General features: G+C 41.4%; 28 non-coding genes across 28 annotated transcripts; all 28 read right to left on the reverse strand.

Moving 5' to 3' along the window:
* Positions 1–405: 405 nt before the first annotated feature.
* On the reverse strand, positions 406–524 carry LOC141902979 (5S ribosomal RNA). Its single transcript, XR_012619019.1, has one exon. It is a non-coding gene; the product is annotated as a 5S ribosomal RNA (ribosomal RNA).
* Positions 525–1,032: 508 nt separating this feature from the next.
* Positions 1,033–1,151, reverse strand: LOC141902982 (5S ribosomal RNA). Its single transcript, XR_012619022.1, has one exon. It is a non-coding gene; the product is annotated as a 5S ribosomal RNA (ribosomal RNA).
* Positions 1,152–1,662: 511 nt separating this feature from the next.
* On the reverse strand, positions 1,663–1,781 carry LOC141902967 (5S ribosomal RNA). Its single transcript, XR_012619008.1, has one exon. It is a non-coding gene; the product is annotated as a 5S ribosomal RNA (ribosomal RNA).
* Positions 1,782–2,289: 508 nt separating this feature from the next.
* Positions 2,290–2,408, reverse strand: LOC141902941 (5S ribosomal RNA). The gene has a single exon (XR_012618983.1). It is a non-coding gene; the product is annotated as a 5S ribosomal RNA (ribosomal RNA).
* A 509-nt stretch (positions 2,409–2,917) lies between these two features.
* On the reverse strand, positions 2,918–3,037 carry LOC141902983 (5S ribosomal RNA). The gene has a single exon (XR_012619023.1). It is a non-coding gene; the product is annotated as a 5S ribosomal RNA (ribosomal RNA).
* Positions 3,038–3,546: 509 nt separating this feature from the next.
* Positions 3,547–3,665, reverse strand: LOC141902978 (5S ribosomal RNA). Its single transcript, XR_012619018.1, has one exon. It is a non-coding gene; the product is annotated as a 5S ribosomal RNA (ribosomal RNA).
* A 509-nt stretch (positions 3,666–4,174) lies between these two features.
* On the reverse strand, positions 4,175–4,293 carry LOC141902961 (5S ribosomal RNA). Its single transcript, XR_012619002.1, has one exon. It is a non-coding gene; the product is annotated as a 5S ribosomal RNA (ribosomal RNA).
* A 509-nt stretch (positions 4,294–4,802) lies between these two features.
* On the reverse strand, positions 4,803–4,921 carry LOC141902968 (5S ribosomal RNA). Its single transcript, XR_012619009.1, has one exon. It is a non-coding gene; the product is annotated as a 5S ribosomal RNA (ribosomal RNA).
* Positions 4,922–5,669: 748 nt separating this feature from the next.
* Positions 5,670–5,788, reverse strand: LOC141902973 (5S ribosomal RNA). Its single transcript, XR_012619013.1, has one exon. It is a non-coding gene; the product is annotated as a 5S ribosomal RNA (ribosomal RNA).
* A 508-nt stretch (positions 5,789–6,296) lies between these two features.
* Positions 6,297–6,415, reverse strand: LOC141902974 (5S ribosomal RNA). Its single transcript, XR_012619014.1, has one exon. It is a non-coding gene; the product is annotated as a 5S ribosomal RNA (ribosomal RNA).
* Positions 6,416–6,921: 506 nt separating this feature from the next.
* LOC141902969 (5S ribosomal RNA) lies at positions 6,922–7,040 on the reverse strand. Its single transcript, XR_012619010.1, has one exon. It is a non-coding gene; the product is annotated as a 5S ribosomal RNA (ribosomal RNA).
* Positions 7,041–7,788: 748 nt separating this feature from the next.
* Positions 7,789–7,907, reverse strand: LOC141902984 (5S ribosomal RNA). Its single transcript, XR_012619024.1, has one exon. It is a non-coding gene; the product is annotated as a 5S ribosomal RNA (ribosomal RNA).
* A 508-nt stretch (positions 7,908–8,415) lies between these two features.
* LOC141902971 (5S ribosomal RNA) lies at positions 8,416–8,534 on the reverse strand. The gene has a single exon (XR_012619012.1). It is a non-coding gene; the product is annotated as a 5S ribosomal RNA (ribosomal RNA).
* A 1,686-nt stretch (positions 8,535–10,220) lies between these two features.
* On the reverse strand, positions 10,221–10,339 carry LOC141902996 (5S ribosomal RNA). The gene has a single exon (XR_012619035.1). It is a non-coding gene; the product is annotated as a 5S ribosomal RNA (ribosomal RNA).
* A 509-nt stretch (positions 10,340–10,848) lies between these two features.
* Positions 10,849–10,968, reverse strand: LOC141902981 (5S ribosomal RNA). Its single transcript, XR_012619021.1, has one exon. It is a non-coding gene; the product is annotated as a 5S ribosomal RNA (ribosomal RNA).
* A 508-nt stretch (positions 10,969–11,476) lies between these two features.
* Positions 11,477–11,595, reverse strand: LOC141902948 (5S ribosomal RNA). The gene has a single exon (XR_012618989.1). It is a non-coding gene; the product is annotated as a 5S ribosomal RNA (ribosomal RNA).
* A 748-nt stretch (positions 11,596–12,343) lies between these two features.
* On the reverse strand, positions 12,344–12,462 carry LOC141902952 (5S ribosomal RNA). Its single transcript, XR_012618993.1, has one exon. It is a non-coding gene; the product is annotated as a 5S ribosomal RNA (ribosomal RNA).
* A 505-nt stretch (positions 12,463–12,967) lies between these two features.
* Positions 12,968–13,087, reverse strand: LOC141902987 (5S ribosomal RNA). Its single transcript, XR_012619027.1, has one exon. It is a non-coding gene; the product is annotated as a 5S ribosomal RNA (ribosomal RNA).
* Positions 13,088–13,599: 512 nt separating this feature from the next.
* On the reverse strand, positions 13,600–13,718 carry LOC141902953 (5S ribosomal RNA). The gene has a single exon (XR_012618994.1). It is a non-coding gene; the product is annotated as a 5S ribosomal RNA (ribosomal RNA).
* Positions 13,719–14,225: 507 nt separating this feature from the next.
* On the reverse strand, positions 14,226–14,344 carry LOC141902954 (5S ribosomal RNA). The gene has a single exon (XR_012618995.1). It is a non-coding gene; the product is annotated as a 5S ribosomal RNA (ribosomal RNA).
* Positions 14,345–14,856: 512 nt separating this feature from the next.
* On the reverse strand, positions 14,857–14,975 carry LOC141902955 (5S ribosomal RNA). Its single transcript, XR_012618996.1, has one exon. It is a non-coding gene; the product is annotated as a 5S ribosomal RNA (ribosomal RNA).
* A 508-nt stretch (positions 14,976–15,483) lies between these two features.
* LOC141902956 (5S ribosomal RNA) lies at positions 15,484–15,602 on the reverse strand. The gene has a single exon (XR_012618997.1). It is a non-coding gene; the product is annotated as a 5S ribosomal RNA (ribosomal RNA).
* A 508-nt stretch (positions 15,603–16,110) lies between these two features.
* Positions 16,111–16,229, reverse strand: LOC141902957 (5S ribosomal RNA). The gene has a single exon (XR_012618998.1). It is a non-coding gene; the product is annotated as a 5S ribosomal RNA (ribosomal RNA).
* Positions 16,230–16,737: 508 nt separating this feature from the next.
* On the reverse strand, positions 16,738–16,856 carry LOC141902958 (5S ribosomal RNA). Its single transcript, XR_012618999.1, has one exon. It is a non-coding gene; the product is annotated as a 5S ribosomal RNA (ribosomal RNA).
* A 2,580-nt stretch (positions 16,857–19,436) lies between these two features.
* On the reverse strand, positions 19,437–19,555 carry LOC141902959 (5S ribosomal RNA). Its single transcript, XR_012619000.1, has one exon. It is a non-coding gene; the product is annotated as a 5S ribosomal RNA (ribosomal RNA).
* Positions 19,556–20,062: 507 nt separating this feature from the next.
* Positions 20,063–20,182, reverse strand: LOC141902985 (5S ribosomal RNA). The gene has a single exon (XR_012619025.1). It is a non-coding gene; the product is annotated as a 5S ribosomal RNA (ribosomal RNA).
* Positions 20,183–20,690: 508 nt separating this feature from the next.
* LOC141902960 (5S ribosomal RNA) lies at positions 20,691–20,809 on the reverse strand. Its single transcript, XR_012619001.1, has one exon. It is a non-coding gene; the product is annotated as a 5S ribosomal RNA (ribosomal RNA).
* A 748-nt stretch (positions 20,810–21,557) lies between these two features.
* LOC141902962 (5S ribosomal RNA) lies at positions 21,558–21,676 on the reverse strand. The gene has a single exon (XR_012619003.1). It is a non-coding gene; the product is annotated as a 5S ribosomal RNA (ribosomal RNA).
* Positions 21,677–21,967: the final 291 nt, after the last annotated feature.

Here is a 21,967-nt window from a genome sequence, read left to right on the forward strand (position 1 = left end):
AAGGTTACCAGGGCAAAAGAGAATGATGAATTAACATTCATCAGACCTAAAAGGTTTATCTTAGGCTCGTATAGCACCAAGCGACGTTGATCGTCACCTTTTTCTATTTGGTAGTACCACGATAAGGGTTTCTCCAATAGCAGCTGTTCTGATAGCCGCATTTTGCCAGCAGAAACGGTAAAAATGATAATAGTTGAGGAAAATCAGAACATTTCCTTAGCAAATCAATCTGTGACGTCACATTTCCACGAAATAGCCAATCCTACTCAAAGAAAGTATTGATTTGTGAATATTCCCGACTACAAAATTTTGATAGATACTACATTCAGCTAAAAGTGCAAACAAACAATGAAATGGCTCTTTGCGATGCTTTAATTTTTGAAAAATGGAGGAAAATTCGAAAAAAATCTACAGCACCCGGTATTCCCAGGCCGTCACCCATCCAAGTACTAACCGGGCCCGACGTTGCTTAACTTCGGTGATCGGACGAGAACCGGTGCTTTCAACGTGGTATGGCCGTAGAAAACAAAACGTAAAAATCTAACCGTTTTGATAATACCTCCTCCATCGGATCGCCAAGATAGCGAGACAATGTACTTTGAATCTTTGTTTTAACGCAGTTTTATCGCGATCCTGCCGAGGTACGTCGGTGATTGAATATTAAATGAAAAGTTTATTTACTATCCATCATCAGCCACTCCGAGAGAAAATACCGGGATAATTTTCAATTCGCTCCACCGAAAGATGCCTCAGCAACGCGTGTCGCCTTTCCCTTATGCGAGAGTCGGTCGCTCAATTATTGACGGTAAATGAGGGTGAGGAAACTATGAGAACAGCTACTTAGCAACTCAATCTATGACGTCACATTTCCACAAAATAGCCAATCTGCTGAAAGAAAGTAATGATTTGTAAATATTTCCGACGACGAAATTTTGATAGCTACTACGTCCAGCTAAAAGCGCAAAAGAACAATGAAATAGCTTTTTGCGATGCGCTTTTAATTTTCCAAATAAGTCGAGGAAATGTGAAAAAAGTCTACAGCACCCGGTATTCCCAGGCGGTCACCCATCCAAGTACTAACCGGGCCCGACGTTGCTAAACTTCGGTGATCGGACGACAACCGGTGCTTTCAACGTGGTATGGCCGTAGACAACAAAACGTAAAAATCTAACCGTTTTGATTATACCTATCCATCGGATCGCCAAGATAGCGAGACAATGTATACTATATTTCTTTGTTTTAACGCAGTTTTATCGCGATCCTGCCGAGGTCCGTCGGTGAATAAATAAATTTAAAGGTTTATTTACTATCGGCATCAGCCACTCCGAGAGAAAATACTCGGAGAATTTTCAATTCGCTCCACCGAAAGATGCCTCAGCAACGCGTGTCGCCTTTCCCTTATGCGAGAGTCGGTCGCTCAATGATTGACGGTAAATGAGGGTGAGGAAACTATGAGAACAGCTACTTAGCAACTCAATCTATGACGTCACATTTCCACAACATAGCCAATCTGTTGAAAGAAAGTAATGATTTGTGAATATTTCCGACGACGAAATTTTGATAGCTACTACATTCAGCTAATTTAAAGCGCAAACAAACAATGAAATAACTCTTTGCGATGCGCTTTTAATTTTCCAAATAAGTCGAGGAAAATTCAAAAAAAGTCTACAGCACCCGGTATTCCCAGGCGGTCACCCATCCAAGTACTAACCGGGCCCGACGTTGTTTAACTTCGGTGATCGGACGAGAACCGGTGCTTTCAACGTGGTATGGCCGTAGACAACACAATGTAAAAATCTAACCGTTTTGATAATACCTCCTCCATCGGATCGCCAAGATAGCGAGACAATGTATACTTTATTTCTTTGTTTTAACGCAGTTTTATCGCGATCCTGCCGAGGTACGTCGGTGATTGAATAAATTAAAGGTTTATTTACTATCGGTCATCAGCCACTCCGACAGAAACTACTCGGATAATTTTCAATTCGCTCCACCGAAAGATGCCTCAGCAACGCGTGTCGCCTTTCCCTTATGCGAGAGTCTGTCGCTCAATGATTGACGGTAAATGAGGTTGAGGAAACTATGAGAACAGCTACTTAGCAACTCAATCTATGACGTCACATTTCTACAAAATAGCCAATCTGCTGAAAGAAAGTAATGATTTGTGAATATTTCCAACGACGAAATTTTGATAGCTACTACATACAGTTAAAAGCGCAAACAAATAATGAAATAGCTCTTTGCGATGCGCTTTAATTTTCGAAATAAATCGAGAAAAATTCGAAAAAAAGTCTACAGCACCCGGTATTCCCAGGCGGTCACCCATCCAAGTACTAACCGGGCCCGACGTTGCTTAACTTCGGTGATCGGACGAGAACCGGTGCTTTCAACGTGGTATGGCCGTAGACAACAAAACGTAAAAATCTAACCGTTTTGATAAAACCTCCTCCATCGGATCGCCAAGATAGCGAGACAATGTATACTTTATTTCTTTGTTTTAACGCAGTTTTATCGCGATCCTGCCGAGGTACGTCGGTGATTGAATAAATTAAAGGTTTATTTACTATCGGTCATCAGCCACTCCGACAGAAACTACTTGGATAATTTTTAATTCGCTCCACCGAAAGATGCCCCAGCAACGCGTGTCGCCTTTCCCTTATGCGAGAGTCTGTCGCTCAATGATTGACGGTAAATGATGTTGAGGAAACTATGAGAACAGCTACTTAGCAACTCAATCTATGACGTCACATTTCCACAAAATAGACAATCTGCTGAAAGAAAGTAATGATTTGTGAATATTTCCAACGACGAAATTTTGATAGCTACTACATTCAGTTAAAAGCGCAAACAAATAATGAAATAGGTCTTTGCGATGCGCTTTAATTTTCGAAATAAATCTAGGAATATTCGAAAAAAAAGTCTACAGCACCCGGTATTCCCAGGCGGTCAGTCATCCAAGTACTATCCGGGCCCGACGTTGCTTAACTTCGGTGATCGAACGAGAACCGGTGCTTCCCAACGTGGTATGGCCGTACACAATTAAACGTAAAAATCTAACCGTTTTGATAATACCTCCTCCATCGGATCGCCAAGATAGCGAGACAATTTATACTTTATTTCTTTGTTTTAACGCAGTTTTATCGCGATCCTGCCGAGGTCCGTCGGTGAATAAATGAAAAAAAAGGTTTATTTACTATCGGTCATCAGCCACTCCGAGAGAAAATACCGGGATAATTTTCAATTCGCTCCACCGAACAATGCCTCAGCAACGCGTGTCGCCTTTCCCTTATGCGAGAGTCGGTCGCTCAATGATTGACGGTAATGAGGTTGAGGAAACTTATGAGAACAGCTACTTAGCAACTCAATCTGTGACGTCACATTTCCACAAAATAGCCAATCTGCTGAAAGAAAGTAATGATTTGTGAATATTTCCAACGACGAAATTTTGATAGCTACTACATTCAGTTAAAAGCGCAAACAAATAATGAAATAGCTCTTTGCGATGCGCTTTAGTTTTCGAAATAAATCGAGGAAAATTCGAAAAAAAGTCTACATCACCCGGTATTCCCAGGCGGTCACCCATCCAAGTACTAACCGGGCCCGACGTTGCTTAACTTCGGTGATCGGACGAGAACCGGTGCTTTCAACGTGGTATGGCCGTAGAAAACAAAACGTAAAAATCTAACCGTTTTGATAATACCTCCTCCATCGGATCGCCAAGATAGCGAGACAATGTATACTATATTTCTTTGTTTTAACGCAGTTTTATCGCGATCCTGCCGAGGTACGTCGGTGATTGAATAAATTAAAAGTTTATTTACTATCGGTCATCAGCCACTCCGACAGAAAATACCGGGATAATTTTCAATTCGCTCCACCGAACGATGCCTCAGCAACGCGTGTCGCCTTTCCCTTATGCGAGAGTCGGTCGCTCAATGATTGACGGTAAATGAGGGTGAGGAAACTATGAGAACAGCTACTTAGCAACTCAATCTATGACGTCACATTTCCACAAAATAGCCAATCTGCTGAAAGAAAGTAATGATTTGTGAATATTTCCGACGACGAAATTTTGATAGCTACTGCATTCAGCTAAAAGCGCAAACAAACAATGGAATAGCTCTTTGCGATGCGCTTTTAATTTTCCAAATAAGTCGAGGAAAATGTGAAAAAAAGTCTACAGCACCCGGTATTCCCAGGCGGTCACCCATCCAAGTACTAACCGGGCCCGACGTTGCTTAACTTCGGTGATCGGACGAGAACCGGTGCTTTCAACGTGGTATGGCCGTAGACAACAAAACGTAAAAATCTAACCGTTTTGATAATACCTCCTCCATCGGATCGCCAAGATAGCGAGACAATGTATACTATATTTCTTTGTTTTAACGCAGTTTTATCGCGATCCTGCCGAGGTCCGTCGGTGAATAAATGAATAAAAAGGTTTATTTACTATCGGTCATCAGCCACTCCGAGAGAAAATACTCGGAGAATTTTCAATTCGCTCCACCGAAAGATGCCTCAGCAACGCGTGTCGCCTTTCCCTTATGCGAGAGTCGGTCGCTCAATGATTGACGGTAAATGAGGGTGAGGAAACTATGAGAACAGCTACTTAGCAAATCAATCTATGACGTCACATTTCCACAAAATAGCCAATCTACTGAAAGAAAGTAATGATTTTTGAATATTTCCGACAACGAAATTTTGATAGCTACTACATTCAGTTAAAAGCTCAAACAAATAATGAAATAGCTCTTTGCGATGCGCTTTAATTTTCGAAATAAATCGAGAAAAATTCGAAAAAAAGTCTACAGCACCCGGTATTCCCAGGCGGTCACCCATCCAAGTACTAACCGGGCCCGACGTTGCTTAACTTCGGTGATCGGACGAGAACCGGTGCTTTCAACGTGGTATGGCCGTAGAAAACAAAACGTAAAAATCTAACCGTTTTGATAATACCTCCTCCATCGGATCGCCAAGATAGCGAGACAATGTATACTATATTTCTTTGTTTTAACGCAGTTTTATCGCGATCCTGCCGAGGTCCGTTGGTGAATAAATAAATTTAAAGGTTTATTTACTATCGGCATCAGCCACTCCGAGAGAAAATACTCGGAGAATTTTCAATTCGCTCCACCGAAAGATGCCTCAGCAACGCGTGTCGCCTTTCCCTTATGCGAGAGTCGGTCGCTCAATGATTGACGGTAAATGAGGGTGAGGAAACTATGAGAACAGCTACTTAGCAACTCAATCTATGACGTCACATTTCCACAAAATAGACAATCTGCTGAAAGAAAGTAATGATTTGTGAATATTTCCGACGACGAAATTTTGTTAGCACCTACATTCAGCTAAAAGCGCAAAAAAAACACCGAAAGATGCCTCAGCAACGCGTGTCGCCTTTCCCTTATGCGAGAGTCGGTCGCTCAATGATTGACGGTAAATGAGGGTGAGGAAACTATGAGAACAGCTACTTAGCAACTCAATCTATGACGTCACATTTCCACAACATAGCCAATCTGCTGAAAGAAAGTAATGATTTGTGAATATTTCCAACGACGAAATTTGGATAGCTACTACATTCAGCTAATTTAAAGCGCAAACAAACAATGAAATAGCTCTTTGCGATGTGCTTTTAATTTTCCAAATAAGTCGAGGAAAATTCGAAAAAAAGTCTACAGCACCCGGTATTCCCAGGCGGTCACCCATCCAAGTACTAACCGGGCCCGACGTTGCTTAACTTCGGTGATCGGACGAGAACCGGTGCTTTCAACGTGGTATGGCCGTAGACAACAAAACGTAAAAATCTAACCGTTTTGATAATACCTCCTCCATCGGATCGCCAAGATAGCGAGACAATGTATACTTTATTTCTTTGTTTTAACGCAGTTTTATCGCGATCCTGCCGAGGTACGTCGGTGATTGAATAAATTAAAGGTTTATTTACTATCGGTCATCAGCCACTCCAACAGAAACTACTCGGATAATTTTCAATTCGCTCCACCGAAAGATGCCTCAGCAACGCGTGTCGCCTTTCCCTTATGCGAGAGTCGGTCGCTCAATGATTGACGGTAAATGAGGGTGAGGAAACTATGAGAACAGCTACTTAGCAACTCAATATATGACGTCACATTTCCACAAAATAGGCAATCTGCTGAAAGAAAGTAATGATTTGTGAATATTTCCGACGACGAAATTTTGATAGCTACTACATTCAGCTAAAAGCTCAAACAAATAATGAAATAGCTCTTTGCGATGCGCTTTAATTTTCGAAATAAATCGAGAAAAATTCGAAAAAAAGTCTACAGCACCCGGTATTCCCAAGCGGTCACCCATCCAAGTACTAACCGGGCCCGACGTGGCTTAACTTCGGTGATCGGACGAGAACCGGTGCTTTCAACGTGGTATGGCCGTAGACAACAAAACGTAAAAATCTAACCGTTTTGATAATACCTCCTCCATCGGATCGCCAAGATAGCGAGACAATGTACTTTAAATCTTTGTTTTAACGCAGTTTTATCGCGATCCTGCCGAGGTACGTCGGTGATTGAATAAATTAAAAGTTTATTTACTATCGGTCATCAGCCACTCCGACAGAAAATACTCGGAGAATTTTCAATTCGCTCCACCGAAAGATGCCTCAGCAACGCGTGTCGCCTTTCCCTTATGCGAGAGTCGGTCGCTCAATGATTGACGGTAAATGAGGGTGAGGAAACTATGAGAACAGCTACTTAGCAAATCAATCTATGACGTCACATTTCCACAAAATAGCCAATCTACTGAAAGAAAGTAATGATTTTTGAATATTTCCGACAACGAAATTTTGATAGCTACTACATTCAGTTAAAAGCTCAAACAAATAATGAAATAGCTCTTTGCGATGCGCTTTAATTTTCGAAATAAATCGAGAAAAATTCGAAAAAAAGTCTACAGCACCCGGTATTCCCAGGCGGTCACCCATCCAAGTACTAACCGGGCCCGACGTTGCTTAACTTCGGTGATCGGACGAGAACCGGTGCTTTCAACGTGGTATGGCCGTAGAAAACAAAACGTAAAAATCTAACCGTTTTGATAATACCTCCTCCATCGGATCGCCAAGATAGCGAGACAATGTATACTATATTTCTTTGTTTTAACGCAGTTTTATCGCGATCCTGCCGAGGTCCGTCGGTGAATAAATAAATTTAAAGGTTTATTTACTATCGGCATCAGCCACTCCGAGAGAAAATACTCGGAGAATTTTTAATTCGCTCCACCGAAAGATGCCTCAGCAACGCGTGTCGCCTTTCCCTTATGCGAGAGTCGGTCGCTCAATGATTGACGGTAAATGAGGGTGAGGAAACTATGAGAACAGCTACTTAGCAACTCAATCTATGACGTCACATTTCCACAAAATAGACAATCTGCTGAAAGAAAGTAATGATTTGTGAATATTTCCGACGACGAAATTTTGTTAGCACCTACATTCAGCTAAAAGCGCAAAAAAACCACCGAAAGATGCCTCAGCAACGCGTGTCGCCTTTCCCTTATGCGAGAGTCGGTCGCTCAATGATTGACGGTAAATGAGGGTGAGGAAACTATGAGAACAGCTACTTAGCAACTCAATCTATGACGTCACATTTCCACAACATAGCCAATCTGCTGAAAGAAAGTAATGATTTGTGAATATTTCCGACGACGAAATTTGGATAGCTACTACATTCAGCTAATTTAAAGCGCAAACAAACAATGAAATAGCTCTTTGCGATGTGCTTTTAATTTTCCAAATAAGTCGAGGAAAATTCGAAAAAAAGTCTACAGCACCCGGTATTCCCAGGCGGTCACCCATCCAAGTACTAACCGGGCCCGACGTTGCTTAACTTCGGTGATCGGACGAGAACCGGTGCTTTCAACGTGGTATGGCCGTAGACAACAAAACGTAAAAATCTAACCGTTTTGATAATACCTCCTCCATCGGATCGCCAAGATAGCGAGACAATGTATACTTTATTTCTTTGTTTTAACGCAGTTTTATCGCGATCCTGCCGAGGTACGTCGGTGATTGAATAAATTAAAGGTTTATTTACTATCGGTCATCAGCCACTCCAACAGAAACTACTCGGATAATTTTCAATTCGCTCCACCGAAAGATGCCTCAGCAACGCGTGTCGCCTTTCCCTTATGCGAGAGTCGGTCGCTCAATGATTGACGGTAAATGAGGGTGAGGAAACTATGAGAACAGCTACTTAGCAACTCAATATATGACGTCACATTTCCACAAAATAGGCAATCTGCTGAAAGAAAGTAATGATTTGTGAATATTTCCGACGACGAAATTTTGATAGCTACTACATTCAGCTAAAAGCTCAAACAAATAATGAAATAGCTCTTTGCGATGCGCTTTAATTTTCGAAATAAATCGAGAAAAATTCGAAAAAAAGTCTACAGCACCCGGTATTCCCAGGCGGTCACCCATCCAAGTACTAACCGGGCCCGACGTGGCTTAACTTCGGTGATCGGACGAGAACCGGTGCTTTCAACGTGGTATGGCCGTAGACAACAAAACGTAAAAATCTAACCGTTTTGATAATACCTCCTCCATCGGATCGCCAAGATAGCGAGACAATGTACTTTAAATCTTTGTTTTAACGCAGTTTTATCGCGATCCTGCCGAGGTACGTCGGTGATTGAATAAATTAAAAGTTTATTTACTATCGGTCATCAGCCACTCCGACAGAAAATACTCGGAGAATTTTCAATTCGCTCCACCGAAAGATGCCTCAGCAACGCGTGTCGCCTTTCCCTTATGCGAGAGTCGGTCGCTCAATGATTGACGGTAAATGAGGGTGAGGAAACTATGAGAACAGCTACTTAGCAAATCAATCTATGACGTCACATTTCCACAAAATAGCCAATCTACTGAAAGAAAGTAATGATTTTTGAATATTTCCGACAACGAAATTTTGATAGCTACTACATTCAGTTAAAAGCTCAAACAAATAATGAAATAGCTCTTTGCGATGCGCTTTAATTTTCGAAATAAATCGAGAAAAATTCGAAAACAAGAAAATTAATTTTAGAAAATTATTTGACGCCTGCGAAAAAAATGTATAATTTCTTGGCTAAGCTAATGTGGAATTGCAAATTTGAAATCGAAGTTTTAAGAAATTTGGGGAATGATGAGATTTGGCGATTGGGTAGATGATACAGCGGGTCTTCGACTCTAGTAGTGGTTTAAATTTTTTTATCAAAAATTCTCAATAATTGATCGCGAACTTGCGACCGACTTCATTTACTTATGCCTCTAAGCTGGTCTGCAACTTCATTGCCTCCATGGTTGAAGAACGAGCTCTTCTGATGTCTGCTTCATCATGACTTCGAGCATATCGTGTGGCCTAGCCAGCCGGCCCGGGCCACGGGTTTGGCTGTCACTCGATATCCTAGAGTCTTGAGTCTGGGTGGGTTGAAGTAGACATTGTCATTTAAAATAACATGCTTATGTTGTTCTGTATGAATTACCCGTGTGTCATGTATGTTGTATTAATTTATTTTAAAATTTGGTATTTATTGAATTTGGGAATTTTATCCCGAAATTTCAATGTAATAAGGATCAATAAAAAATTGAATTGAATTGTCACTCATACACATGCCATCAGAGGACGCGGAGCCGTATATGATAGCTATGCTATTATAAATTGCTAATCTCACGAAACCTGCATACTCCTAATATCAAACATATTTTCTAAAACGTTTGAATATTGAAATCATATGTTTACACATTTTCATATTGACCGCTTGTAGCCGCTGATGAAATTCACGCCGGCCCTACACACATCGTAGATAGCTTCGTCATTCCACCGGCATGCCCACGTCAGGGTCTGACTTTTATATCAGACTTCCAAATCGTGTATACATCCGCCATTTAACCGAATAATCCGATTTACTTATCATTTCTATTTATGCCTGCCGCTTCTGATATAATCATACATCCTTTACTATTACAATACGTCTTCTAATGATATTCAATGCAATATAATATTTCGACGTTCAAATATAGGTCATTATATAATCACAGGAAGCCATTCTACATCTATGTCAATAACATTTTGCCAGATAGCTTGTTTGTGTACACATAGACCTGTGTCATTTTGCACATCGATTTACGGCTGTCGTTTGTAAAATGACGCTGAATGGTTAACATTGTTTAGGTTTCATAATGGTAACGTTTTATAAGGCGTCAAAAAAGTCTACAGCACCCGGTATTCCCAGGCGGTCACCCATCCAAGTACTAACCGGGCCCGACGTTGCTTAACTTCGGTGATCGGACGAGAACCGGTGCTTTCAACGTGGTATGGCCGTAGACAACAAAACGTAAAAATCTAACCGTTTTGATAATACCTCCTCCATCGGATCGCCAAGATAGCGAGACAATGTATACTATATTTCTTTGTTTTAACGCAGTTTTATCGCGATCCTGCCGAGGTCCGTCGGTGAATAAATGAATAAAAAGGTTTATTTACTATCGGTCATCAGCCACTCCGAGAGAAAATACTCGGAGAATTTTCAATTCGCTCCACCGAAAGATGCCTCAGCAACGCGTGTCGCCTTTCCCTTATGCGAGAGTCGGTCGCTCAATGATTGACGGTAAATGAGGGTGAGGAAACTATGAGAACAGCTACTTAGCAACTCAATCTATGACGTCACATTTCCACAAAATAGCCAATCTACTGAAAGAAAGTAATGATTTTTGAATATTTCCGACAACGAAATTTTGATAGCTACTACATTCAGTTAAAAGCTCAAACAAATAATGAAATAGCTCTTTGCGATGCGCTTTAATTTTCGAAATAAATCGAGAAAAATTCGAAAAAAAGTCTACAGCACCCGGTATTCCCAGGCGGTCACCCATCCAAGTACTAACCGGGCCCGACGTTGCTTAACTTCGGTGATCGAACGAGAACCGGTGCTTCCCAACGTGGTATGGCCGTACACAATTAAACGTAAAAATCTAACCGTTTTGATAATACCTCCTCCATCGGATCGCCAAGATAGCGAGACAATGTATACTTTATTTCTTTGTTTTAACGCAGTTTTATCGCAATCCTGCCGAGGTACGTCGGTGATTGAATACATTAAAAGTTTATTTACTATCGGTCATCAGCCACTCCGACAGAAAATACTCGAAGAATTTTCAATTCGCTCCACCGAAAGATGCCTCAGCAACGCGTGTCGCCTTTCCCTTATGCGAGAGTCGGTCGCTCAATGATTGACGGTAAATGAGGGTGAGGAAACTATGAGAACAGCTACTTAGCAACTCAATATATGACGTCACATTTCCACAAAATAGGCAATCTGCTGAAAGAAAGTAATGATTTTTGAATATTTCCGACGACGAAATTTTGATAGCTACTACATTCAGTTAAAAGCTCAAACAAATAATGAAATAGCTCTTTGCGATGCGCTTTAATTTTCGAAATAAATCGAGAAGAATTCGAAAAAAAGTCTACAGCACCCGGTATTCCCAGGCGGTCACCCATCCAAGTACTAACCGGGCCCGACGTTGCTTAACTTCGGTGATCGGACGAGAACCGGTGCTTTCAACGTGGTATGGCCGTAGACAACAAAACGTAAAAATCTAACCGTTTTGATAATACCTCCTCCATCGGATCGCCAAGATAGCGAGACAATGTATACTATATTTCTTTGTTTTAACGCAGTTTTATCGCGATCCTGCCGAGGTCCGTCGGTGAATAAATGAATAAAAAAGTTTATTTACTATCGGTCATCAGCCACTCCGAGAGAAAATACTCGGAGAATTTTCAATTCGCTCCACCGAAAGATGCCTCAGCAACGCGTGTCGCCTTTCCCTTATGCGAGAGTCGGTCGCTCAATGATTGACGGTAAATGAGGGTGAGGAAACTATGAGAACAGCTACTTAGCAACTCAATCTATGACGTCACATTTCCACAAAATAGACAATCTGCTGAAAGAAAGTAATGATTTGTGAATATTTCCGACGACGAAATTTTGTTAGCACCTACATTCAGCTAAAAGCGCAAAAAAACCACCGAAAGATGCCTCAGCAACGCGTGTCGCCTTTTCCTTATGCGAGAGTCGGTCGCTCAATGATTGACGGTAAATGAGGGTGAGGAAACTATGAGAACAGCTACTTAGCAACTCAATCTATGACGTCACATTTCCACAACATAGCCAATCTGCTGAAAGAAAGTAATGATTTGTGAATATTTCCGACGACGAAATTTGGATAGCTACTACATTCAGCTAATTTAAAGCGCAAACAAACAATGAAATAGCTCTTTGCGATGTGCTTTTAATTTTCCAAATAAGTCGAGGAAAATTCAAAAAAAGTCTACAGCACCCGGTATTCCCAGGCGGTCACCCATCCAAGTACTAACCGGGCCCGACGTTGCTTAACTTCGGTGATCGGACGAGAACCGGTGCTTTCAACGTGGTATGGCCGTAGACAACAAAACGTAAAAATCTAACCGTTTTGATAATACCTCCTCCATCGGATCGCCAAGATAGCGAGACAATGTACTTTGAATCTTTGTTTTAACGCAGTTTTATCGCGATCCTGCCGAGGTACGTCGGTGATTGAATAAATTAAAGGTTTATTTACTATCGGTCATCAGCCACTCCGACAGAAACTACTCGGATAATTTTCAATTCGCTCCACCGAAAGATGCCTCAGCAACGCGTGTCGCCTTTCCCTTATGCGAGAGTCTGTCGTTCAATGATTGACGGTAAATGATGTTGAGGAAACTATGAGAACAGCTACTTAGCAACTCAATCTATGACGTCACATTTCTACAAAATAGCCAATCTGCTGAAAGAAAGTAATGATTTGTGAATATTTCCAACGACGAAATTTTGATAGCTACTACATTCAGTTAAAAGCGCAAACAAATAATGAAATAGGTCTTTGCGATGCGCTTTAATTTTCGAAATAAATCGAGGAAAATTCGAAAAAAGTCTACAGCACCCGGTATTCCCAGGCGGTCAGTCATCCAAGTACTATCCGGGCCCGACGTTGCTTAACTTCGGTGATCTAACGAGAACCGGTGCTTCCCAACGTGGTATGGCCGTACACAATTAAACGTAAAAATCTAACCGTTTTGATAATACCTCTTCCATCGGATCGCCAAGATAGCGAGACAATGTATACTTTATTTCTTTGTTTTAACGCAGTTTTATCGCAATCCTGCCGAGGTACGTCGGTGATTGAATACATTAAAAGTTAATTTACTATCGGTCATCAGCCACTCCGACAGAAAATACTCGAAGAATTTTCAATTCGCTCCACCGAAAGATGCCTCAGCAACGCGTGTCGCCTTTCCCTTATGCGAGAGTCGGTCGCTCAATGATTGACGGTAAATGAGGGTGAGGAAACTATGAGAACAGCTACTTAGCAACTCAATCTATGACGTCACATTTCCACAACATAGCCAATCTGCTGAAAGAAAGTAATGATTTGTGAATATTTCCGACGACGAAATTTGGATAGCTACTACATTCAGCTAATTTAAAGCGCAAACAAACAATGAAATAGCTCTTTGCGATGTGCTTTTAATTTTCCAAATAAGTCGAGGAAAATTCAAAAAAAGTCTACAGCACCCGGTATTCCCAGGCGGTCACCCATCCAAGTACTAACCGGGCCCGACGTTGCTTAACTTCGGTGATCGGACGAGAACCGGTGCTTTCAACGTGGTATGGCCGTAGACAACAAAATGTAAAAATCTAACCATTTTGATAATACCTCCTCCATCGGATCGCCAAGATAGCGAGACAATGTATACTTTATTTCTTTGTTTTAACGCAGTTTTATCGCGATCCTGCCGAGGTACGTCGGTGATTGAATAAATTAAAGGTTTATTTACTATCGGTCATCAGCCACTCCAACAGAAACTACTCGGATAATTTTCAATTCGCTCCACCGAAAGATGCCTCAGCAACGCGTGTCGCCTTTCCCTTATGCGAGAGTCTATCGCTCAATGATTGACGGTAAATGAGGTTGAGGAAACTATGAGAACAGCTACTTAGCAACTCAATCTATGACGTCACATTTCTACAAAATAGCCAATCTGCTGAAAGAAAGTAATGATTTGTGAATATTTCCGACGACGAAATTTTGATAGCTACTACATTCAGCTAAAAGCGCAAACAAACAATGAAATAGCTCTTTGCGATGCGCTTTTGATTTTCCAAATAAGTCGAGGAAAATGTAAAAAAGTCTACAGCACCCGGTATTCCCAGGCGGTCACCCATCCAAGTACTAACCGGGCCCGACGTTGCTTAACTTCGGTGATCGGACGAGAACCGGTGCTTTCAACGTGGTATGGCCGTAGACAACAAAACGTAAAAATCTAACCGTTTTGATAATACCTCCTTCATCGGATCGCCAAGATAGCGAGACAATGTATACTTTATTTCTTTGTTTTAACGCTGTTTTATCGCGATCCTGCCGAGGTACGTCGGTGATTTAATAAATTAAAGGTTTATTTACTATCGGTCATCAGCCACTCCGACAGAAACTACTCGGATAATTTTCAATTCGCTCCACCGAAAGATGCCTCAGCAACGCGTGTCGCCTTTCCCTTATGCGAGAGTCTGTCGCTCAATGATTGACGGTAAATGAGGGCGAGGAAACTATGAGAACAGCTACTTCGCAACTCAATCTATGACGTCACATTTCCACAACATAGCCAATCTGCTGAAAGAAAGTAATGATTTGTGAATATTTCCGACGACGAAATTTGGATAGCTACTACATTCAGCTAATTTAAAGCGCAAACAAACAATGAAATAGCTCTTTGCGATGTGCTTTTAATTTTCCAAATAAGTCGAGGAAAATTCGAAAAAAGTCTACAGCACCCGGTATTCCCAGGCGGTCACCCATCCAAGTACTAACCGGGCCCGACGTTGCTTAACTTCGGTGATCGGACGAGAACCGGTGCTTTCAACGTGGTATGGCCGTAGACAACAAAACGTAAAAATCTAACCGTTTTGATAATACCTCCTTCATCGGATCGCCAAGATAGCGAGACAATGTATACTTTATTTCTTTGTTTTAACGCAGTTTTATCGCGATCCTGCCGAGGTACGTCGGTGATTTAATAAATTAAAGGTTTATTTACTATCGGTCATCAGCCACTCCGACAGAAACTACTCGGATAATTTTCAATTCGCTCCACCGAAAGATGCCTCAGCAACGCGTGTCGCCTTTCCCTTATGCGAGAGTCTGTCGCTCAATGATTGACGGTAAATGAGGGCGAGGAAACTATGAGAACAGCTACTTCGCAACTCAATCTATGACGTCACATTTCCACAAAATAGCCAATCTGCTGAAAGAAAGTAATGATTTGTGAATATTTCCGACGACGAAATTTTGATAGCTACTACATTCAGTTAAAAGCTCAAACAAATAATGAAATAGCTCTTTGCGATGCGCTTTAATTTTCGAAATAAATCGAGAAAAATTCGAAAAAAAGTCTACAGCACCCGGTATTCCCAGGCGGTCACCCATCCAAGTACTAACCGGGCCCGACGTTGCTTAACTTCGGTGATCGGACGAGAACCGGTGCTTTCAACGTGGTATGGCCGTAGACAACGAAACGTAAAAATCTAACCGTTTTGATAATACCTCCTCCATCGGATCGCCAAGATAGCGAGACAATGTATACTTTATTTCTTTGTTTTAACGCAGTTTTATCCCGATCCTGCCGAGGTACGTCGGTGATTGAATAAATTAAAAGTTTATTTACTATCGGTCATCAGCCACTCCGACAGAAAATACCGGGATAATTTTCAATTCGCTCCAACGAACGATGCCTCAGCAACGCGTGTCGCCTTTCCCTTATGCGAGAGTCGGTCGCTCATTGATTGACGGTAAATGAGGTTGAGGAAACTATGAGAACAGCTACTTAGCAACTCAATCTATGACGTCACATTTCTACAAAATAGCCAATCTGCTGAAAGAAAGTAATGATTTGTGAATATTTCCAACGACGAAATTTTGATAGCTACTACATTCAGTTAAAAGCGCAAACAAATAATGAAATAGCTCTTTGCGATGCGCTTTAATTTTCGAAATAAATCGAGAAAAATTCGAAAAAAAGTCTACAGCACCCGGTATTCCCAGGCGGTCACCCATCCAAGTACTAACCGGGCCCGACGTTGCTTAACTTCGGTGATCGGACGAGAACCGGTGCTTTCAACGTGGTATGGCCGTAGACAACAAAACGTAAAAATCTAACCGTTTTGATAATACCTCCTCCATCGGATCGCCAAGATAGCGAGACAATGTATACTTTATTTCTTTGTTTTAACGCAGTTTTATCGCGATCCTGCCGAGGTACGTCGGTGATTGAATAAATTAAAGGTTTATTTACTATCGGTCATCAGCCACTCCGAGAGAAACTACTTGGGTAATTTTTAATTCGCTCCACCGAAAGATGCCCCAGCAACGCGTGTCGCCTTTCCCTTATGCGAGAGTCGGTCGCTCAATGATTGACGGTAAATGAGGGTGAGGAAACTATGAGAACAGCTACTGAGCAACTCAATCTATGACGTCACATTTCCACAAAATAGCCAATCTGCTGAAAGAAAGTAATGATTTTTGAATATTTCCGACGACGAAATTTTGATAGCTACTACATTCAGTTAAAAGCTCAAACAAATAATGAAATAGCTCTTTGCGATGCGCTTTAATTTTCGAAATAAATCGAGAAAAATTCGAAAAAAAGTCTACAGCACCCGGTATTCCCAGGCGGTCACCCATCCAAGTACTAACCGGGCCCGACGTTGCTTAACTTCGGTGATCGGACGAGAACCGGTGCTTTCAACGTGGTATGGCCGTAGACAATAAAACGTAAAAATCTAACCGTTTTGATAATACCTCCTCCATCGGATCGCCAAGATAGCGAGACAATGTATACTATATTTCTTTGTTTTGATCTTAAAATAGGGATTGACCCTGTGATTTATTTGATTGGTAAATTTCGTTTGATTTTTTGATTTGGTGTCCCTTACAAACCCACCACACCTGCCGGGAAAGAAACAGGGGGTTTGATTTTGAAATCGGAAATCGAAGTACAAATATAGTTGTGTGATCGGCGGTCGAGTTTACAGAATTTTTTGTTTAAATCGAAGTACATAATTTGAAAGTTTCGGTTCCGGTTCATTCAAACAATCATCCAAGCAGTCTGAACCGGCAAGCGACTGATTGGGGTTAATTTAGTTGGCTGCCTAATTTAATACATCAAGATTTAGGAAATAACTATATTACAAGGTTGAAGATCATTTTGTCAATTTTTAACATTTTTTTGGTCGTTTTCCACGTGTAAATAGTCCGAATGTTTATTGTAGCCTTTCCTCGGGTAGATGTTGGTGTAAAAATCCTCTAAGTTGATTGTCCCGCGTGCTGACTAGATAAAACGGAAGCACATTTTGAAAAGCAAATTATCCAGATGAGAGTTTGGTCCTGGTATCCGAAGTGTAGTTGTATGACATCGACGGTGCACGCTCCGATGAGGATAGGTTTCTCCGTCAAGGGGAGCAGTTGGTACTTCACATCTGGTGCTGAGTTTGCCTAAAAGTAAAAGTTGTACACGGGGAGCAGTTTTGTGTTTCTAATAAACAGTGCATAGTTAGGTCCGTGGATGCGTCGCGATCAAACAGACAGTGCTATGCGCATTGATAGACCGTCAGTAAGAAAGCGACACAGGCACGCGAGTTTGATTAATACAATGATACATATGTACAGTCTTGATCGGGTTTTATTTACAGGCATGATCAAAAAATTGCATGCCACTCTGGCGGCTATCTGACAGTGCTAGCGTAATGGAAGACCGTCAGTGATCACCAAGGCGGCACGCCCAGTTAATCATTTGTCACAATTAGGTTTTTTTTGGTAGGTCTTAATGAGACCGGTGTCAAGAGGCAACCTTCCAATCACCACTGCACAAAAATAGACTGAGCTTGCTATCCTGAAGCCAAAACGGAGGCAGCTTTCCAGTTATCGCGGCAGTGAGACTGAGTTTACAGTCCAAAACCAGAAACAATAAGGTATCTATGCGTATGTGATGATATAGGACAAAAGTGGTCAGACAGTTCTATGCGCATTGATAGACCGTCATCCCTGTTCATTCTAAATCAGAACATACCTCAAGTGTCAAAGTCAGGATATGTAGGTGTACTAAACTAATAAAAGGCGTTAGGTTAAGTAATTAATAGACTACATCGATAGTGTCAATTGTGATTCTGTTTACTGTATTTAGTCCGTTTACGTCTAGGTTTATAAATATATTGTTAAGACTCCAAATATGAAGATTTCGTTGCAGTATTATTTCTTGGTTTATGCGATCTATAAGTGCGTTTTTGAAATAAATTATAGTGTTGATGCGACCAGAGCCCTGTTCTAGATTGTAATGATTCTTGTACAAAATGAATTGTGCGAGAAATAAAAGATAGTTCGCAAGTGTGCGTTTGAAAAAGTCTCTTTCTATTGTTTTGGTAATTCCTGTGTAGACGATGTCTCGAGTGATTCGTATAGGTGTGCCTATTATGCGTTCAAAGATTGGTTGTATGCGTGAATATAATTGTTGTGCTTCTGTGCATGAGTATACTACATGGTCATTTGTTGCCGCGCGTCCGCAAATTTTACAATTTGGATCAGTTATTATTTTCCAAAGTACTAATTTTGAAGCTGTTGTAAGAGTATTATGTAGTAATTTCCAATGAATATCACTAAACCGTTTATCAATATGTTTATTATAAACTTCATTCCAACGCAGTTTTATCGCGATCCTGCCGAGGTCCGTCGGTGAATAAATAAATTTAAAGGTTTATTTACTATCGGCATCAGCCACTCCGAGAGAAAATACTCGGAGAATTTTCAATTCGCTCCACCGAAAGATGCCTCAGCAACGCGTGTCGCCTTTCCCTTATGCGAGAGTCGGTCGCTCAATGATTGACGGTAAATGAGGGTGAGGAAACTATGAGAACAGCTACTTAGCAACTCAATCTATGACGTCACATTTCCACAAAATAGACAATCTGCTGAAAGAAAGTAATGATTTGTGAATATTTCCGACGACGAAATTTTGTTAGCACCTACATTCAGCTAAAAGCGCAAAAAAACCACCGAAAGATGCCTCAGCAACGCGTGTCGCCTTTCCCTTATGCGAGAGTCGGTCGCTCAATGATTGACGGTAAATGAGGGTGGAAAACTATGAGAACAGCTACTTAGCAACTCAATCTATGACGTCACATTTCCACAACATAGCCAATCTGCTGAAAGAAAGTAATGATTTGTGAATATTTCCGACGACGAAATTTGGATAGCTACTACATTCAGCTAATTTAAAGCGCAAACAAACAATGAAATAGCTCTTTGCGATGCGCTTTTAATTTTCCAAATAAGTCGAGGAAAATTCAAAAAAAGTCTACAGCACCCGGTATTCCCAGGCGGTCACCCATCCAAGTACTAACCGGGCCCGACGTTGCTTAACTTCGGTGATCGGACGAGAACCGGTGCTTTCAACGTGGTATGGCCGTAGACAACAAAATGTAAAAATCTAACCATTTTGATAATACCTCCTCCATCGGATCGCCAAGATAGCGAGACAATGTATACTTTATTTCTTTGTTTTAACGCAGTTTTATCGCGATCCTGCCGAGGTACGTCGGTGATTGAATAAATTAAAGGTTTATTTACTATCGGTCATCAGCCACTCCAACAGAAACTACTCGGATAATTTTCAATTCGCTCCACCGAAAGATGCCTCAGCAACGCGTGTCGCCTTTCCCTTATGCGAGAGTCTGTCGCTCAATGATTGACGGTAAATGAGGTTGAGGAAACTATGAGAACAGCTACTTAGCAACTCAATCTATGACGTCACATTTCTACAAAATAGCCAATCTGCTGAAAGAAAGTAATGATTTGTGAATATTTCCAACGACGAAATTTTGATAGCTACTACATTCAGTTAAAAGCGCAAACAAATAATGAAATAGGTCTTTGCGATGCGCTTTAATTTTCGAAATAAATCGAGGAAAATTCGAAAAAAGTCTACAGCACCCGGTATTCCCAGGCGGTCAGTCATCCAAGTACTATCCGGGCCCGACGTTGCTTAACTTCGGTGATCGAACGAGAACCGGTGCTTCCCAACGTGGTATGGCCGTACACAATTAAACGTAAAAATCTAACCGTTTTGATAATACCTCTTCCATCGGATCGCCAAGATAGCGAGACAATGTATACTTTATTTCTTTGTTTTAACGCAGTTTTATCGCAATCCTGCCGAGGTACGTCGGTGATTGAATACATTAAAAGTTTATTTACTATCGGTCATCAGCCACTCCGACAGAAAATACTCGAAGAATTTTCAATTCGCTCCACCGAAAGATGCCTCAGCAACGCGTGTCGCCTTTCCCTTATGCGAGAGTCGGTCGCTCAATGATTGACGGTAAATGAGGGTGAGGAAACTATGAGAACAGCTACTTAGCAACTCAATATATGACGTCACATTTCCACAAAATAGGCAATCTGCTGAAAGAAAGTAATGATTTTTGAATATTTCCGACGACGAAATTTTGATAGCTACTACATTCAGTTAAAAGCTCAAACAAATAATGAAATAGCTCTTTGCGATGCGCTTTAATTTTCGAAATAAATCGAGAAGAATTCGAAAAAAAGTCTACAGCACCCGGTATTCCCAGGCGGTCACCCATCCAAGTACTAACCGGGCCCGACGTTGCTTAACTTCGGTGATCGGACGAGAACCGGTGCTTTCAACGTGGTATGGCCGTAGACAACAAAACGTAAAAATCTAACCGTTTTGATAATACCTCCTCCATCGGATCGCCAAGATAGCGAGACAATGTATACTATATTTCTTTGTTTTAACGCAGTTTTATCGCGATCCTGCCGAGGTCCGTCGGTGAATAAATGAATAAAAAAGTTTATTTACTATCGGTCATCAGCCACTCCGAGAGAAAATACTCGGAGAATTTTCAATTCGCTCCACCGAAAGATGCCTCAGCAACGCGTGTCGCCTTTCCCTTATGCGAGAGTCGGTCGCTCAATGATTGACGGTAAATGAGGGTGAGGAAACTATGAGAACAGCTACTTAGCAACTCAATCTATGACGTCACATTTCCACAAAATAGACAATCTGCTGAAAGAAAGTAATGATTTGTGAATATTTCCGACGACGAAATTTTGTTAGCACCTACATTCAGCTAAAAGCGCAAAAAAACCACCGAAAGATGCCTCAGCAACGCGTGTCGCCTTTTCCTTATGCGAGAGTCGGTCGCTCAATGATTGACGGTAAATGAGGGTGAGGAAACTATGAGAACAGCTACTTAGCAACTCAATCTATGACGTCACATTTCCACAACATAGCCAATCTGCTGAAAGAAAGTAATGATTTGTGAATATTTCCGACGACGAAATTTGGATAGCTACTACATTCAGCTAATTTAAAGCGCAAACAAACAATGAAATAGCTCTTTGCGATGTGCTTTTAATTTTCCAAATAAGTCGAGGAAAATTCAAAAAAAGTCTACAGCACCCGGTATTCCCAGGCGGTCACCCATCCAAGTACTAACCGGGCCCGACGTTGCTTAACTTCGGTGATCGGACGAGAACCGGTGCTTTCAACGTGGTATGGCCGTAGACAACAAAACGTAAAAATCTAACCGTTTTGATAATACCTCCTCCATCGGATCGCCAAGATAGCGAGACAATGTACTTTGAATCTTTGTTTTAACGCAGTTTTATCGCGATCCTGCCGAGGTACGTCGGTGATTGAATAAATTAAAGGTTTATTTACTATCGGTCATCAGCCACTCCGACAGAAACTACTCGGATAATTTTCAATTCGCTCCACCGAAAGATGCCTCAGCAACGCGTGTCGCCTTTCCCTTATGCGAGAGTCTGTCGTTCAATGATTGACGGTAAATGATGTTG

This window comes from Tubulanus polymorphus, chromosome 3 (assembly GCF_964204645.1).
Source record: "Tubulanus polymorphus chromosome 3, tnTubPoly1.2, whole genome shotgun sequence".
NCBI classification, from domain to species: domain Eukaryota; kingdom Metazoa; phylum Nemertea; class Palaeonemertea; order Tubulaniformes; family Tubulanidae; genus Tubulanus; species Tubulanus polymorphus.